This window comes from Crocodylus siamensis, chromosome 15 (genome assembly GCF_052110815.1).
Source record: "Crocodylus siamensis isolate JL-2025a chromosome 15, ASM5211081v1, whole genome shotgun sequence".
NCBI lineage: Eukaryota > Metazoa > Chordata > Crocodylia > Crocodylidae > Crocodylus > Crocodylus siamensis.
Window position 1 is genome coordinate 54,372,986 of NC_143409.1, and position 17,600 is coordinate 54,390,585.

The 17,600-nt window shown below is 59.3% G+C and overlaps 1 protein-coding gene across 1 annotated transcript in view; it reads right to left on the reverse strand.

Moving 5' to 3' along the window:
* The window catches only part of LOC149852907 (BOLA class I histocompatibility antigen, alpha chain BL3-7-like), a 622,447-nt gene that overhangs the window by 476,968 nt on the left and 127,879 nt on the right, over nucleotides 1-17,600 (reverse strand). The window lies entirely within an intron of this gene.

Genomic DNA, 17,600 nt, shown 5'->3' on the forward strand with positions numbered 1-17,600 from the left:
ACAACTCGTTCAGCCCCGTTCTCGCGTCTCAGGGAAAGAAACAAACCTGAATGAGGCAGGATTTATTGCAATGAGCCACACGCACGTATCAGGTGGGAATGGGATCGGGGGAAGAGCTCTGCCAAGTCAACGTAAGCTGGTGCCAGGCTGCAGGCAGCTTCTTCCTCGCTCCTGCACCCCGTCCCCCGTCCCCCGTCCCCCGCAGCCAGCAGAGGCGAGAACGTGTCCGGCGCTGTTTCAGGAAGCTGGACGTGACAAGAGAAAAGTGATCATTTTTATGCTCTGGGTGTCATCAATCACAGGGTGGGTTATAGACCTGCCTCTGGTCTCAGGCTCTGACACGGGGGCAGGATGCCTGCCCTGCCCGGGGGGATGGACGACCCCTGGGAAATGGGCCTGTGTCAGGACTTGGGGAGTCCATGCGGGAGGGGAAACGTCCCTGCGTTTCGTGTCTCAGCTTGCAGCAGAGCGCTGGTCACAGGCTGGCTGGGGCCTTGTCTCTGAAAAAGCCAAACGGTGCCGGGTTCCTGGTACGAGCTCCCTGGGGTGGGCAGGACTGTCCCTGACCAAACCGTGCGCGCCCCGCGTCTCTCTAATCCGCCCTCAAGATCTTCCAGGGATGGAGACTCCCAAACGCCTCTGAGCTACCTGGTCCAATGCTTGGCCACAGTTTCTCCTCATCTCCAGCCTCAATTTCCCTTGCTGCAGCTGCAGGCCATTGCTCCCAGTCTTGTTCCCTGCTGCCCCAGAGAAAAGCTCATCTCCATCCTCTCTGTCGTTGCCCTTCAGGGAGTTGAAGGCTGTGATCACATCCCCCCTCAGTCTGCTCTTCTCCAGACTCAGTCACCCCAGTTTCTTCCCTAGCATCAGTCCTGCTCCCAGGCTCGACCATGTTTATCCCTCTCTGCCTGGCTCTTTCCAACCTGTCCACCTCCTTCTTGAAGTGCGGGGCCCGGCGCTGCACACGCGACTCCGGGGGAGGCCTCCCCAGGGCTGAGTGGCGTGGAAGAGTCCCTGCCGGAGAGCTGCAAGTGATGCTGCTGTTCCTACAGCCCAGGAGGCTGCTGGCTTTGGTCACAACAAGAGTCTCAGCTCCTGGTTTGCTACCAGCCCACACCCGTCTTTGCAGCGCTGCAGCCTGCCCAGTCATTCTGCAGCCTCGATTTGGGCATGCAGTTATTCCCTCCCAGGTGTAGGAATTTGCACTTGTCCTTGCGGATTTGAACCTGGTTGATTGCACACCATGTCCCCGGTCCATCCTGGACCTCAGCCCTGCCCTCCGCAGTGTCGGCAGCTCCACCCAGTTGGGTGCCACCTGCAAATTTCATAAAACCTTGGAAAATGAGGGTTGGAAGGCACCTCCAGAGGTCGTCTAGTCCAACCCCCAAATTTGTTAAATGTGCACTCAATCCCAGGATCTAGATCGTTATTAAAGACTTTAAACAGTTCCAGACCAGAATGACCCCTGGGGAAGGCCCCTTTGTTAGAATTGCACACCTTGCACCTCCTGATAAGAAGGAAATATTGTCCAAGGCTCTTCTCCCCCAGTCCCTCCTTACTCTTTCCCATGCTGATTACAGAAACTGGAATTCAACTGCCCATGGCCTTGGAGGGTGAACTTTTGATGAACTGTTGTGGTTTTGAGCATGCTTAATGAACTGTTGCATATTTACCTCTCCGCCCCTCATACTCAAGTAGCTAATTATACTATACATGCGATGTATGTAATGATGTAACTACATGTATGTTTGTATGAAATGAAAGTAGGCTGTAAGAATTCCTGTGTCTGCACACGTGCTCAGGAGAGAGAAGATAAATTCCGCTTGCGAACACAATTAGGTCGTCAGAGGCTGATTTGGGCATCAATGCTCCACTCTCTGACCTTGTCTGCAAACAAATACATCCTTTTGTGCCGACTGATGTCTGTGTGTCTGTGATCTCTGCGTTGCCTCCAGGGAAACGAACCGCTTTTGTGCAACACCTTGATGCCTCCTCCCAGCTCGACACTGAGCCGTTGTTGACTACTTGTTGAGTGCCGGGGGGACGGGGGTGCTGAGTGTCCGTTCCTTCCCTGTCTCAGGGTACCCCCAAAATGTTGTGATATCCCCCATGCTAAGGGCAGCCCACCCCACTCTGTCCTGCCACACCTTGATGTTAATCAATGTATATATTGCGGGAGGCTGCCCTGATCTTATTACAATGACCACCTGACTTGTGGTTGTGGCCTTGTGGGCCAATCCTATGGCTCCGTACGTCCTCAACCCAATGTCCCACGCCTCGCAGATGGCATCCTTACAGATGTCCTACCTCAGGGCTGGGCAAAATATGGCCCACGGGCCAGAGGGTTTTTGGCCGGCCTGCAGCAGGTCCCTCCGTCCTGCCTGGCAGAGGCGCTGTCCGGCTGTGGCACTTCCCGGTGCCTGCTGGACACGCAGCGTGGCTGGGACGGCTCATGGCTGCACTGCCTTTTTAGGCAGCCCAGGTGGTGGCGGCTCCTTCCAGCTGTCTCCACCACTGGCCCCAGCCCCGCGGTGCTGGTGAGGACCCGTGCAGCCCTGACCCCCAGCCGCACATCTGCTCCAGGCTCGCCTGCACTGAGCAGTGGCAGCGCCGGGCAGAAACTGCTGCTCAGTGCGGGGGAAAGCGGTTCCTCCCCTCGCTGCTGCTGCCCTCCCTGCCGCAGCCGCCTGGAGCCTACGCTGGGTCCCTGGAGCACGGGCAGGGCCACGGCCTGTGGGCACCTTGGGGAGCCGGAGGGCACTGGTGACCCCGCTCCCCGGAGGGGACTCGGGGTGCGGGGCGGAGGCCACGCTCTCCAGCCCCGGCTCTGCAGCCTGTCTCTCCACAGGCGCCCTGGGAGCGGGAGGCCTGCGGGGCAGCTGGGCCAGGACGGGGGCACTGCACAGGGCAGGGCTGACACCACTTCCCTCCAGGGAGCCGTGTCCCAAACCTGAACGTGACTGGGGCAAGGGGGTGGGGAACAGCTCCCTCCCCGCAGCTCTTGCCCTGCGCATGGGACCGGTGATGTCGCTTGGTGTGCTGCCGTTGGGCGCGTGGGGCAGTGGTGGCCAGTGGTGGCAGGGCCAGGACGTCCCTCCTGCAAAGCCATGCGAGGGTGGGGTCGGACCCATGTGCGGAGCCTGGCAGGGGGCAGGGAGAGCCTGGGAGCAGGGCGGGATGTGCACAGGGCTGCGGCTGCGGCTGCTGCTCACGGGGCCGCGTCCGTGTCCGTGTCCGTGTCCGTGGTGGGGCCCAGCAGTGAGTGAGCGTGTACCTGGCCAGGAAGGGAGCTCGGGCGGAGAGGGTCTCCAGGGACTGTGGGGCCACTTCCCTCTCCTTGATTCACTCCCATCTCCCAGCAGAGCATCGCTGGGCAGCATCCGCTGGCGCCTTGGGCCTGTTTGAGGGCCCAGGGGACGCTGTCCGGCGTGCTCTGCTCCGTGTCCCCACTCAGCACACTCATTCTGAACCTCTGACGGGCACTCCTCTCATTGTTTTTTCATTATTTGTCCCAGGAACACTGTTGTTTCCTTTTCACACGGCCTCCCCGCCGAAGGGAGCCCAGCGAGGGATGTGGTGGGCTGGCCCACATGTACTAAAGGGTGACAGCTGGCCTCCTGGTCAGCTTTCTCCCGGCCCTGGCCAGGCTGGCCTGTATCTGACCAGGAAGGAGGCTGTGGCCAGGAGGGGCCCCGGGACTGCAGGGCTGCTTTCCTTTCACTCGGGAAGTCCCCTCTCCAGGCAGAGCATCTCTGGGCAGTGTTCGCTGGCTCCTTGGACTCGTTCGAGCACCCGTGGGAGCTGCCGGGTGTGCTCTGCTCGGGGTCCCTCCTTGGCACACTATTATTGCAAACTCTGCCCCTCACTCCTGTCCCTGTCATGTCTCCAGGTGTCCCAGGCATTCGGTTGCTGTCTATCTAGTGGCCTCCCTTTCAAAGAGGCTTATAATGTTTCCTGGTGGGCACTGGCCCAGGGTCCCAAGGCCACACACAGGCCTGTCCCTTTTGCATCCCCTTCCTCCCTCCCCCGGGGTGCTTGCATTTTGCTGCTGCAGCAGCCGTCTTGCTGCAACAACATGCCACGATGTGGTTGAGCGCTGGGGAACTCCCTAGCAAGCAGCCATATTGTAGCCTTTCATTACAAATCGTATTTTTCCATGAAAAACATGATTTTCACAAAGAATACAAAATCACGACTTACACCAAACCCTAGTTATAGCTCAGCGATTCCCCAGCTGGGGCTGGTGCCGCGGGTGCGGCAGGGGCCAGCATCGTGAACACGGCTGGGTGTGCAGACGGGAGAAACCCACAGAGCGCAACAGGAAACCTGCTGTCACCAGCACCCTGCCCTGCCCTGCGCGGTCTGAGGCCCCGGGGAGCTGCTCTAGTGCTTCTGTCTTCAAAAAGCAGTGAAAACTAAGAGGTGACATTTCCTAAGAGGGCCTCGGGTCCGGGGCTGAGACCCACGCTGACAAGGATCAGAAGGGAGGGATGGGGATGGGGATGGGGATGGGGCTGGGGCTGATTCGAAAGCAGGTGGAAGCAGCCAGAGGCTGCTCTGGGCTTTGATTGCTCTTCTGTCGGCCCTGCTGGGAGATGGGGGTCCCCAGACCAGGGCTGAGAAGGGGGCAGGGGACGTGTCAGGCCAGAGCAGCCACTGGCATCAAGGGCCAGCTCTGGTGAGCCGTGGGTTAACCCCTTCTTAACACGTGGTGGGAAGTGGCCCAGGTGGGCACAGTTTTGGGTTCCAAGTTTTCTCTGCTTGGGCTGATTTAAATTGGCGTCTTGTTGTCACTGCCGTCAGCGCCCGACCTGCACGCGACCTGCTTGGACGCCCCTGACCTGGCGGCCCAGTCTCGTGGGTGCAGTAAGAGTCCCCACTCTCCCGCGTGCGCGGGGAGATAGCTTGTGGTGCGGGTCAAGTGCAGTCCCTGTTCTTGAACTTATCTGTCATGGGTTTTGAGCCAGGTGGCTTTACTTTCCTGGCAGGGAGTTTCCCTTCTTCTCGGCCCCCAGTGCCTTGGTGTAGTGGAGGGTGGGGACCTGTCCCCTGCACTGCAGGATGACCCCTGCAAGAGTCTACTAAAGCCTCTGAACGGGAGGATTTTGGCTACACGATTGCTGGGGATGGGGACTGCACTCGGGCTCTCCCTCTCGCTGGTTCCTACGGCCCCTTGGCTGGAGGCAAGGGAGACTAGGGGACCTGGACCCCAGGCAGCGGAGGCCGTAGGGGTGTTGGGCCCTGGGCAAGAGAGTCATTTGTGGCCTCTTAGAGGTATGTAGTCCAGTAAATATTAACCCACCACCATTGTATCGTGGATCTTTTTAATATTCTTCGAGAGAAACAGATAAATAGTCGAGTGTTAAAATGCAAATAGAGCCACTTCCTTGCAAAAACCTCCCCCCCGCAAAAAATTGAGCCCCTCTAAAGTGTGGGGCCCCAGGTAAGCTCCCGGTTTGCCCTCCCCTAAGGCCACTACTGCCCCAAGGCGCCCAGGCTCGGGGCTTACACATAGGATGCCTGCCACAGCTTTGGGAATATCTGAAGCGGCAGACAGTCTGTGAGGAGGAGACTTGCCGGCGGTAGCGCCACAGAGACCGAACAAGTGATGTGTGCCCAGTCAGCAGAATTAGGGACGGACTCGGCTGATCTGGCCCCACACACAATTCCCAAAAACTTCCCAGTTCTGTCCATTGTGGCCACAGAGAAATGCCCATCTCCATGCGCTCATGGATTTGAAGACGGCGATCGCGTCCTCCCTGGGTCTGCTCTTCTCTAGACTCAGTCACCCCAGCTCTTTCCCTGGCATAGTCCCACCTCCCAGGCCCCGATCACGTTTGTCGCTCTGTGCCCGACTCTTGCCAGTCTGCCCACCGCCTGCATGACGTGCAGGGTCCCGCACCGGGCCCCGGGCTCCAGGGGACTTCTGCAGTGCTCCACAGGGGAAAGAAGCACTGCCTTCGATTTCCCTTGAAGTCCTGCCTCCCAGGCCCCTCATCCTTTAGCAACCGTGACAGCGATGTCCCTCACCCCTGCGTAGGAAGAGACGAGTATACAGATGTCACCGGTGATGCAAACCTCCCCCATGGTGGCACAAGGGGATGGGAAGTGGAGACCGGGCCTGCCCCCTGTTCTGGCGTCCCCTTCAACTCCTCCTGTCTGGGTCAGCGTTTAGCTACCAGGATATTGCCCAGGGAGTTTCTGCCGTGTATTTGATCTGAATCCTCTACCTGCTCCTGCAAGTGATCCTGGCTCCAACTGCAGGCTGCCCCGAGCGTTTGTTGGATTGGGGAGGGAGGCATATACCTCTAATACGGAAATAACCAGAATTAATACAGGTACTGTTCTGTGAGGCTACATTAAATGTATTGCACAATTCACTGGCGAATGGCACAATAAATTTACACTGGATGCATGTGCAAACTAATTATGCCATAAAACTGGCTACCCAGCTACAAAATTATTGCTTGAGCATGTGTAATAGCTGCTTTCTATCCAGATTTAACCTGGCAGTATGGCAGGGCCTTACAGCGCCGCGTCGCAGCAGGACCGTGAGCCGGTCGGGCAGCAGACGGCAATGGAGACCAGTAGAGACCGGTGCAGTTCCTGGGAGCCCAGGGGAGATGGTGTGATTTGGGACTGCTGGTCCCACTGCCCCAGGAGCTCGGGGCACCGCCGCTCCCTGCTCCCGCTGGACTTTGCTCTCCTCCCCTGTGGTCACTCGGTGACCCCAGACAAGGGGACCCCCCCTGGGCTCTTCTACGCGCGGCGGGTCCGGGAGCTGCTCCTGATACTCTCGCTCCTACTCACAGCCCTGCAGCCTGTGTTTCTCTCTAGCTGGCAGCGTTAACTCCGGAGCGGGAATGTTAATTCACGTGAGCGTGAACTCACATGTGAAATTAACTTTCCGTGAAGCGTTTCGGGCACTGCCAAGTTGCTCAGGTGGGCAAGACTTTTGTTCTACAAACCTGAAGGAAATGTGCCTTTACTTCCAATGGCAACAGGACTAAAAAAACAACACACGTTGATTATTTTTTCTTGCCTGGTTCTTGCATTTTGAATACAGAAGGCAGGATGCAGCATGTTAGTCACCTCCCAATAAGGGTTATATTTGTTTTTGCTTCAATCTGAAAATGACTAATGTGCCCCGCGGCCCACGGAGGAGCTCTCAGCCGGCCCTGGTGACTCGGAGCCCGAAGACACGATGTAGCAACAAGGGCCCCAAAACTCATCCACTGCCCCCCTTCTGCCCGTCCGTGTGGGCGCTCGTGATCCTGGGCACAAACCTGGAGTGGCAGCAGGGCTGCAGGCACCAAGGATGAAGGGGCCTGGGTCTCAGGTTGTGTCCTCATCCACCCCCGGTCAAGGGGAAGGACCCTGGAGCGCGTCGTGACGGATCCACTTGCAGGATCCTGGAAGATAAAGCAGTGCCCAGGAGCAGCAACATGGGTTTGTCAAGAGCAAGTCACGCTCAGCTCATCCCATGTCCTTCGGTAATAAAGTGAGCTCTGTGGACAAGCAGGGAATAACAGGTGTGTGTATCAGTAGGTCAGCAAGGCTTTGCACACTGTCTCCTGGGTTTTTCTTATAAGGGAAGTGAGGCAATCCCAGTTGGGTGAGACAACCGCTGCTTGACGGCCAACCACAGCTCAGTGTCGCCCTGCGCTGAGCTGGGATTCCCCAGAAGTCGGTTCTCAGCTCAGTCCCGTTCAAGACCTTCATTGATGACTAAAAGGATGGATTTGGGCACACACTCACCTTGCAGGTGAAGCTGGCTGGATGCAGCACTTTGGAGCATGGATGAGGATTCTTAATTAAAATATTAATAATTAAAGGGAGAGCGCAGACATGATTGGAGGTCTGGGAAATGTGACTTAGGAGAAAAGGTTCAGAAACTGGGGTTGAGCTGGGATTCCCCAGAAGTCGGTTCTCAGCTCAGTCCCGTTCAAGACCTTCATTGATGACTAAAAGGATGGATTTGGGCACACACTCACCTTGCAGGTGACCCTCAGCTGGGCTGGATAGCAGGCACTTTGGAGCATGGGATGAGGATTAAAATTTAAATTTTTAAAAAAATATAATAATAATAATAAAGTGGAGAGCAGCGACGTGATTGGAGGTCTGGGAAATGTGACTTAGGAGAAAAGGTTCAGAAACTGGGGTTGTTTAGTTTGGAGAAGAGGAGACTGAAGCGGGATTTGATCTGTTTTCCAGTCCCTGAAGGAGGTAATTTGGAGGATGGTGATAAACTAGTGCCGATGGCCTCAGGACACAGGACTGAGACTCAAGCTGCAGCCGGGGAAACTGAGGCTGGAGATGAGGAGGACCGTCCTGCCCCTGCGGTGGAACAGGCCCCCCAAACATGCTGCACCTCTCCAATTTATGCCGTACGTCTGCTGTTTGGGTTTCCTGTGTGCTGCACATCCTGCACTGAGTCGGTTCAGAAGGTGCAACCCGCCCCCTTCCTTTGGCCTGACTTCACACTGCCTGCAGCCCCCACCCCCGTGCTCTCGCCCTTCTCCGCTGACTTATATTTCCGCCCTTCCCCTTGGTAGCCTGAAAGCAGCAGGTCTGCCTGGACACCAGTGACGCCCCCCCACTCTCTGCAGCGCGCTGGAGGACGAGCTTCCCGACCAGACCTTGCAAGCACCCCCCAGCAGAAGGCAGGGCCTCCTGGCACGCTCAGCCTGGAGCGACTCGTCAGCTCTGGGCCATGCCTCCCCCGGGTTTCTGTGCTAGCATCTCTCCACCCCTTACAGTGTCTGCCTGAGCAGTGGATATGCCTGATACCACTTGTATGTAGTCGGGCGATCCGGCAGTGCAGGAAATAGGGCTACTGCGCCCTGACTGGTGCACGCTTGTAGACCGGGATGCTTCACTGCACAGCAAACTAGTTGCCTGCACAGTAAAGCATCTCATGAGGCTGCGCCCATGGACATGCTGCAGCTCCATCCTGGGCCCAGGGCTGCAGGGGAGTGGAGGGCATGGGTGTGACCTGCACACGGATGTCTCTGCACAAGCTGTTTTGCACACGTGCCCTGCCATCGATAGGGGTTTGTCCAGTGGGTAGTTTGCATTCCTTACCCAAGGGTCTGAACCCCTCTGCCATTTCTTCAGACCCTCCTTTAAACTGCAAACTACAGTCCTCCTCAGGGCTGTGTCTCACATCGGATTTAGTACATGTTCACTGCCCTTACAACAAGAGCACCGTGCATCAGAGCAGGCAAGGCACAGGCCCCCGCTCCCTCTAAGCTGCGCAGCGTGCTCGGCTCTGCAGGTCCACTGGACAGTGCGGCATGCACACGCCTGCACGGCTTGAAGGGAGCGCTGGCACAGGCTGAGTGCCTAGGAAAGGGCTTTTTTTTGCAGGAGGAGTTTCTCCTGACTGTGCTCAGTAAACCACGTGCCCAGCTCCGGCCCAGCTGCTCCACGGAGCTCATCCCAGTACAAGGCTTGGGTCTGGTCCAAGGGCCGGGGGCCAACACAATCCCCCGGTCATCCATCCCAGCTCCCTGCACCACACTGGAGCCGGTGCAAGACTGACCCGTGGGAGAGAGCCGGCTCATCCCGGCATGCTGGGCCCAGGCACTCCTGGGCTGGGTAGTGCTGGCAGGGAGGCACCAGGGCTGGCCATGGGGCTGCGCGTCCACACAGTCAGACGTAGGACTGGGCTCTCTCTGGGCTGCTACCTGCGCAGGGGCGCTCCCCGAGCAACGCAACCCCTACAGCTGGGCCGCGACCACAGCCTGTCCGCTCCGGCTGAAAAGACCAGGACGAGCGATGGCAGCATCCCTGTGAGGGCCTGTCCGGCTGTGCCACATTTCCACGCGCTCCCCTGGCAGCCTGCCCCTTGCCCATGTCTCCTGCGCGGGCTGCCAGCTGAGCCAGGGCCCTCTTTCCGTCCCAGGCGTGGGTAGCGCCGAGCCCTTGCCGGTTTGGTCCGTCGCTGTGGCTCTGAGACAATCAGACTATCGATACACCTTAGTAACCTTGATGTCTCTTCTCCTACCCCAGGGCCACACCACCTGGACGCCCGGTTCCCTGGGCCAGAGGAGGAGGACGGCACCCACACCTGCGTCACGACCGCGACGCTGGACGACTTCGTGGTTGCCGACCTCCCGCAGCGACACCCAGGAGGCCAGGCGCCCCCAGGGGGGGTGAGGCGGCTGCGGGCGATGATGACTGTGTGCGGGGACTGGCCCGCGGGTCCCAGCGGGACGAGCAAGGGTCCGAAGTTCACGTGAAGAGCTGGGTGAAGCTGTGTAACCACACGGGCGCTGAGTGCACCGGGCTTCTTCCTGGCACACCTGTAGGCTGAAAGTGTTCACAGCTGCCGCGAAGCGCGCCCAGCTTCCCAGATCTTCCTGGCAGTCGGCAGCGAACACAAGGGCAAGGAGCGGCGTCCGCCTGGGTGTGTGAGCTGATAACCAAGAAGTGCTGAGCAGGCTGGGAGCTCAGCCCGAAAGGAAGAGAAAACAAGGCGTTGGCTAGGATGGGCCTGGGCTCCTGGACCAAGCCCTGCATCCAGGCAAGCAGGTCCTTGGGCAAAGAAATCCTGGAGGCGCTGGCAGAAATGGTCCCAAGCCCTGGGGGAGAGGGGAGTCCCCAGGGGCCGGAGAAAGGCGACACGGTGCCCGTCTTTCGCAAGTGGCCCTGGGGGATTGGAGAGCGGCAGCCGGACAGCGGTACTGGGGGTCCCTGGTGTGAATCAGGGATCTGTAATCCCCTGGAGGGGGGAGCTGAGCTCGGCAGCGGCCCGCATGGGGTGTTAGGAGCAAATCATGCCACGCCAGCTTGACTTCGCCTTGTGCCAGGGTAACCACCTTGATAAGCAAGGGGCACACAGTGGGTACAGTATACCTGGACTTTACTGAGGCTTTTGACATGGTTTCTGCTAAGGAAACTAGAGGAATCCGGGCAGGTAGCATTGTGGTGAGATGGCCACAGGAGCGCCTGGAGAAGTACAAGCACAGAGAGCCTACGCATGGCTTAATAGTGGCCCGGCAGCAGGAGGTTTCAACAGAGGCTCCACACAGGCCTGGGCTCTCTCCGGTGCTGTGCAGCATGTTGTAGCCATAACTCCAATGCAGAAATAAAGCACTTCCGGATCCAGGCTGCAGATGACCCAAAGCTGGAAGGACAGCCACTAGGACTAGTATTCACCAGGATAAAACAGAGAATCAGGCCCTAGACAGCAAGGGGAATTCGGGAGAGAAGAATGCCGGGCCCTGCTACACGTTCAGATGAAAGCTGGATAGGAACCAGCTACAAAGTTGTTACATGTTTTCAAGCACGTGGTAGCTGGTTTCCTCTTTTTAGAGCTGGATGGATTGTCCTGTGGTGTGATAATAACTTTGAATGTGTGGCCAGTGTAAGTTTGTGTGATGACCTAGTTCACTGAACTAGCACCCCCATTGCCAGCCACGTGAAGGGGCCGGGCAGCTCCCGTGGGTGGCACCGGGGTGAGGGAGGGCCCTGAGCCTGCCCCTAACTAAACGGGAAAAGGCAATGTAAGTGTAAAGGCAAGCTTTGGTGGCTGGTGAGACCCGCTGGCAAACGGGGCTGGGACAGAGGCCAGCCTGCCCCTCCTGCTGCTGCCGACGGGCTGAGCGTGGCTCTCAGGAGCGGGAGCTCCTTGCAGCGAGGCTGCCTGAATCTGCAGACAGCCTGAGCCGATTGCTCTGGGGTAACTGCCATGTGATCCTGCGCCCTTGGTCTGTGCCGCTGGCTGGGCACCGGTGCTGTGCTGTTAGGACACGGCCTACGGGTGAACCTGGAGCACTGTCTGCTCTTGGGCACATCGGGAGGATTAGCCCCGGCCCCCGCTTCCTCCGCAGGGACGAGCGTTTCTCTCTGCGTGGCTCCCAGGCCTCCCCCAACCCCTCTGCACTCCAGCGAGCAGCGAGTAACCTCATGGCCCCACGTCGCAGGGGTAGGGGTGGGCTCCTTGTTTTGCTGGGACCGCGTCGGCCATTGCTGCTGCTAAATAATGTTTCCCCGTTGGCAGCCGAGAGCTGAGATGAATCCAGATTGGCTTCTCATCAGGGACAGCAGCCAGAACAAACCAGGGAGCGAAGGGGCCGGGGACGTGGGCTGTGGGAGTTTCCCCGACGCAGAGCAGGTCGAGGGGTTCCCGTGGCAGGCGGGGCTGTGGCTCCGCGCCTGGGCCTGGTGCCCATGGAAAAGGGTGACTGCTTGGAAATCACCGGCCCTCCTGCCCCCGGGCCGCGGGTGCAGCCGGCAGAGGGCCCCGGGCCCGGGGCGGGAGCTGGAGCCGGGAGGCCTGGGCTCCCTGCCCAGCTCCCGCCCGAGGGCCGTGTCGCTGCTGGGGGCAGCACCGGGAGCCAGGGCTCCTGGGCCGTTCCCGGGGTCTGGGGGGAGCGGAGGGACCAGGCGTCAGGGCCGGGCCAGGGAAGGGCGGCCGTGAGCCGGGACGCTGGGGGTCTCCCCCGGTGCGGCAGGGAGTCGGGCCCAGTGGTCAGAGCAGGGGAAAGGGCCGAGCTCGGGCTCCCGGGCTGTCTGAGGGGGCTACGCCGAGGCTGCTCGGGACCCCCGATTCAGGGGCTTTGTCCCAGGCGCTGGGCGGGGGCCAGGTCTAGTGTTCAGAGCAGGGGGTGTTGGACTCGGGACTCCTGGGTTCCCCCCCACCCCCACGCCAGCAGCCTCCGTGGCCCCCACACAGCCCGTGCGAGGGTGTGGCGCTGCCCCCAGCACCCTTTGGAGGCGGGTGGGGGTCGACAAGGCCCTGACTGCACCCCAGCCCCTGGAGGCAGCCCGCCCGCAGGGGAACCTGCCCCCCCAGCAGCGTTGTGAAAGCAAAAGCGCAGCGCGCTGGCTCCGAGCCTGGGGATTTCCAGAACTGATCCGGACTCTGGACCCAGCATCCCCAGCCCCACCCGACCCCTGGGCGAGGCGGATTAAGATTCACTGGGGTCCTGGGCCCAGGCCCCCCCACCCATCACCTGCTCCCCCCACCTGCACCTTGCCCTGCAGCCACGGGAGCAGCAGCCAGAGCGGGACGCACTGCCCCCAGGCCGTGGTCCACGCTGGACTGAGCCTGGCAGGGAGCGGGTCAGTCTGGCGGCAGTGGCGCCTGCAAGAGCTCGGGATCAGCGCCGGGCCAGGCCTGGACCTGGCAGCTCTGGCCATCCCCAGGGCTTCGGCACATTTACACCCCTGGCCTGCCTGGTACCCAGCACCGTGACCTGCTGTGGTGTGCACGGCCAACGGCCAGTTTCGTGCATGCCGAGCTACCCCCTCCTTCCCCCCATGCTGCCCCCCGGCGTCCCGGGACCCGCCTCAGCTCGCAGTGGGCCCCTGAGCACAGACAGGCTGGGGTCTTGTCTCCCGAACACCGAACGGTGCTGGGTTCCTGGTAAGAGCTCCCTGCTCAGGGCAGGACGGACCCTGACTGAACCATGCATGCCCCGCGTCTCCAACCTGTCCTCAAACCCTGCCAGGGATGGAGACCCCCTCACGTCTCTGGGCAGCCTGTTTCAATGCTTGACCACCTTCAAAATCACACACTGCAGTTTCTCCCCATCTCCAGCCTCAGTTTTCCCGGCTGCAGCTGCAGGCCATTGCTCCCAGTCTTGTCCCCTGCCACCACAGAGAAAAGCCCGTCTCCATCCCGTCATTGCCCTTCAAGGATCTGAAGGCCGTCGTCATATCCCCCGTCAGACCTCTCTTCTCCAGACGCAGTCACGCCCCGCTCTGTCCCTAGCACCAGTCCTGCCTCCCAGCCCCTGATCCTGTCTGTTGCTCTGCACTGGACTCTCCAGTCTGCCCAGGAGGCTGCTGGCTGCGCTTGCAGCAAGAGTCACTGCTGGCTCGTGTTTAGCTCCTGGTCTGCTACCAGGTCCCGCTCTGCAGAGCTGCAACTTGGCCAGTCATCCTGCAGCCTGCATTTGTGCACGCGGTTGTTCCCTCCCGAGTGTGGGGCTTTGCACCTCTCCTTGTTGACTCACACTTGGTTGATTGCAAACCACGTCTCCAGGCCATCCAAGGCATGCTGGACCCAAACCCTGCGGCTCCACCCCGCTTGGGGTCACCTGCACGTTTCGGAGCATCCTAGAAACAGAGGGTGGGAAGGGACCTCCACAGGGCATCTAGTCCAACCCCTGAATTTGCTAAGTGCGCACCAATCCCATGATTTAGCTCATTAGTAAAGATTTCAAACCGTTGCAGACCAGGACAGACCTCTGGGGAACCCGCTTGATCCCTCCTCCCAACTGGACACTGAGCCACTGATGACAATTCAGTGCGTATGATGTCTGTCTTTCCTCCCGAGTATGTGTGAGAGAGAAAGAGACCCCAGCAACGTCTCTGGGAACGGTGCCCGTGGAGCTGTGCCTCAAACACTGAAAACAGCTCTCGGTAATAGCATCTCGGTTCCTGGGGGGCTGGGAGGGGTGACAAGCTGCACCACCCTGCTAGCTCAGGGCAGGGCAAGGCAACAGAAACAGCAAGGCCATTTCATTGGTTTAACTGCAGGGCAATGCACCCGGGTAAAAATAACTTCACCTCTAGCCCCAGATGCCAGGGTCCACACTAGCTGTGACCACTCAGGAAAGGACCTTGGGGTCATTGGAGGAGCTCTCTCCAAACGTCACCACGGCCTGCCAAAAAAGCCAATAAAATGCTGGGCATCACTAAGAAGCGAACTGAAAACGAAACAGGGAAGGTTTTGCTGCTGCTATATGAATCCCCGGGGCGCCCACTCCTTGGATACTGCGCCCGGGTCTGGGCCCTGCATCTCAAACTGAGGCTGGGGATGAGGAGCACCGTGCTGCCTCCGCGGTGGGACTGGCAGCCCCAAAAGCTGCTGCACCTCGAGGATTCATGCTGTGCATCTCCTGCTCAGGCTTGCTGCATGCTGCACACCTCGCACGAGTTCGCTGAGAAGGTGCCAATGCCGCCTGCCCTGGGCCTGACTTCACGCTGCAGCAGCTGCCGCCTCCCTGCTCTCACCCGTCTCAGCTGACTTGTTTTTCTGCCTTTCCCCCAGTGACTGGAAGGGGCAGGTCTGCCTAGACACCGGTGATGCCTGCACCGGGGGCTGGCTTTCCAACCGGCAGCCTGCACTCGGCGAGCAACGCCCAGCAGAAGGCAGGGCCTCCTGCCTCGCTCCGTGCAAGCGCCTCGCTCAGTGCCGGGTCTGGCCTCCCTCCCGGTTTCTGCAACAGGCCCTCTCCTCCCACAGACATCCTTCCCCCGGCATGGCCTGGGCGCTTGCCCTGCAGATCTGCGGGGCGCTCCTGGCAGCGGTGGCTGCTACTGGTGAGACCTGAACAGGGGGAGGGGTGCTGGGAGCGCTGGGTGGGACAGGAGCGGGGCGTCACGTGCCTGAGGACGGCAGCAGCACTGAGACGCGGCAGCTCCCACAAACAGGCCGCGTCTACATGTGCAATTAATGTGATTAAATAAACTGGTAAACTAATCCCAGCATCACTGTCTACACATGCACTTGAGCACAGTAATGTACTGTGCTGCCAGACAGCACTCGTATCTGGTGGGACTATCTGGCAGTGCAGTTAACAAATCTACTGCACCCTAGTCGCCGTGCACGTGTAGAGGGTGACGCTTTACGGAGTAGCAAACTAGTCTTCTGCGCAGGAAAGCACCTTGTGTAGATGCACCCACAGACTTGCTGCAGCTGCATCCTGGGCCCGGGCTGGGGCAGAGCTGCAGGGGAGAGGAGGGCATGGCTGGGATCTGCACAGGGATGTCTCTGCCCAAGCTGTTTGCACACGTGCCCTCCCATCCGTAGGAGGTTTTGTCCAGCGAGCAGCTTGCATTTCTTCCCCAGCGTCTGAACCCCTCTGCAATCAAATGGCTCTTTTTTGATGTCTGATGTTTGTTCTTCTTGACCCCACAACCGCAAAGCCACAGCGACAGTGGAGCAGGCATCTTTGAGCCACTTGCCACCTCTTCCTGTGCACGCGCAGCCTGGCTTCGCCCAGAGGGGCTCTTCAGACCTTCCTGCAAACTGCAACCACAGTCCGTACTCAGGGCTGTGTCTCAGGTCACACTGAGCCCATGTTACCTGCCCTTACAGCAGGAACATCCGTGCATTGGAGCAGCAGGGCACAGGCTGATAGAGAGGAGTTTCTGCTGGAGGGGTCTTTCCCAATTGTGCTCTGTAACTTGTTCAGCTCCAGCCCGCCTACTCCACAGATGTCACCCAAGGTCAAGGCTTAGACCCAGTGCAGGGCTGGGGCTGACTAAACCCCCACTGGTCAGTCCCAGCTCCCGACGCCACACTGGAGGCCGTGCAAACTGCTCGTGATAGAGAGCCGGCTCACCCTGGCACACAAGGGGCAGGCGCCTCCAGGCCGGGCGTGGGACAGAGAGGGCACTGGCTCTAGGCACGGGGCTTCACGTCCTCACCGGCAGGTGTATACCTGTGCTCTCTCATAGCCTCCAGCTTTGACTTCCAGTGGGAGGATCTCGGCCACAAACCCACTTCGTGGAAACGGGAGACACCTCCCGAGCTTGCTTCTGCAGCAGTACAGCGAAACTTGGGGGCATCTGGACCCCCAGCCTCTGGGCTTCGGCCTGCATATAGGATGCTCATCAAAGGATTTGGAAGTATCCGAAGCCTCAGGCAGGAGTGGAAGATGCTTCCAGTAGCAGGGTCACATACAGTTATTGAATGAGTCACACAGATTTGAAATAGATTTGGCTGATTTGACTCAGGACAGAAAAAAATTTCCTTAAAAAAAAACACAACCTCCCCACAAAACACCCTGCTCTCTCTGGGGTCTTAACTGGGCAGGGGCACTCCCTGAGCAGCTAACCTGCCCACAGCTGGACTCCTGCCACAGGCTGTCTGCTCCATCTAATACATCCAGCTTCCTTGTGAAGGCACTGATGGGGTTTGGAGATAGATCAGATGTTAAACTCCCAGACGGGGTGGATCCCAGCTGGTCGCTGCTGTTGCTGCTGTTGCGGGAGACAACCAGCATCAGATGACATCAGATGACATCAATAAGAAAAAGTAGTGGACAGGGATCCAATGATGTTCAGCACTGTCGATGGCTCATGCTTTAAAAAGGCTAAAAAGCTTAAAAAGTTAAAAGCCTAAAACCACGAGGGGTGGGGGCCGCCACTGGGTAGGGCGACCAGCGCCTTAAAAACATCAATAAATTATGGGGGGCAACAAAAGAGAAAACAGGGTGTGCTCGTGTGGGTCATAGGTTCGAAACGAGTGCTCCCCCGGGGGACACCGAGCAGACCCCGGACAGCGCCCACCAGCTCGCAAACTGGGGAAGCTCGCCGGCGGCCACTGCCCGGTGGTACTCCGCCCGGAGACGCGCGCAAACGACACCGAGGAAAAATGCCCCAAGGGCGCCGGGAGCCTTCCCGCCCAAAACCTCCCGCCTGGACCGCCAGACGACAAGCTTGGCCAAAAGTGGGGGGCAGCTCCTGTGGGTGGCAGCAGGGTGAGGACGGCCCTCAGGGCCTTAACTGCGGGGACAGACGTAGCCTAAATTCCTGCCCGGTGGCTGGGGTGAGAACCGCTGGCAAATGAGGCCGGGGCAGGGGCCAGCCCACCCCCACCTGCTACAGCAGACGGGCTGCGCCGTGGCGCTAAGAGG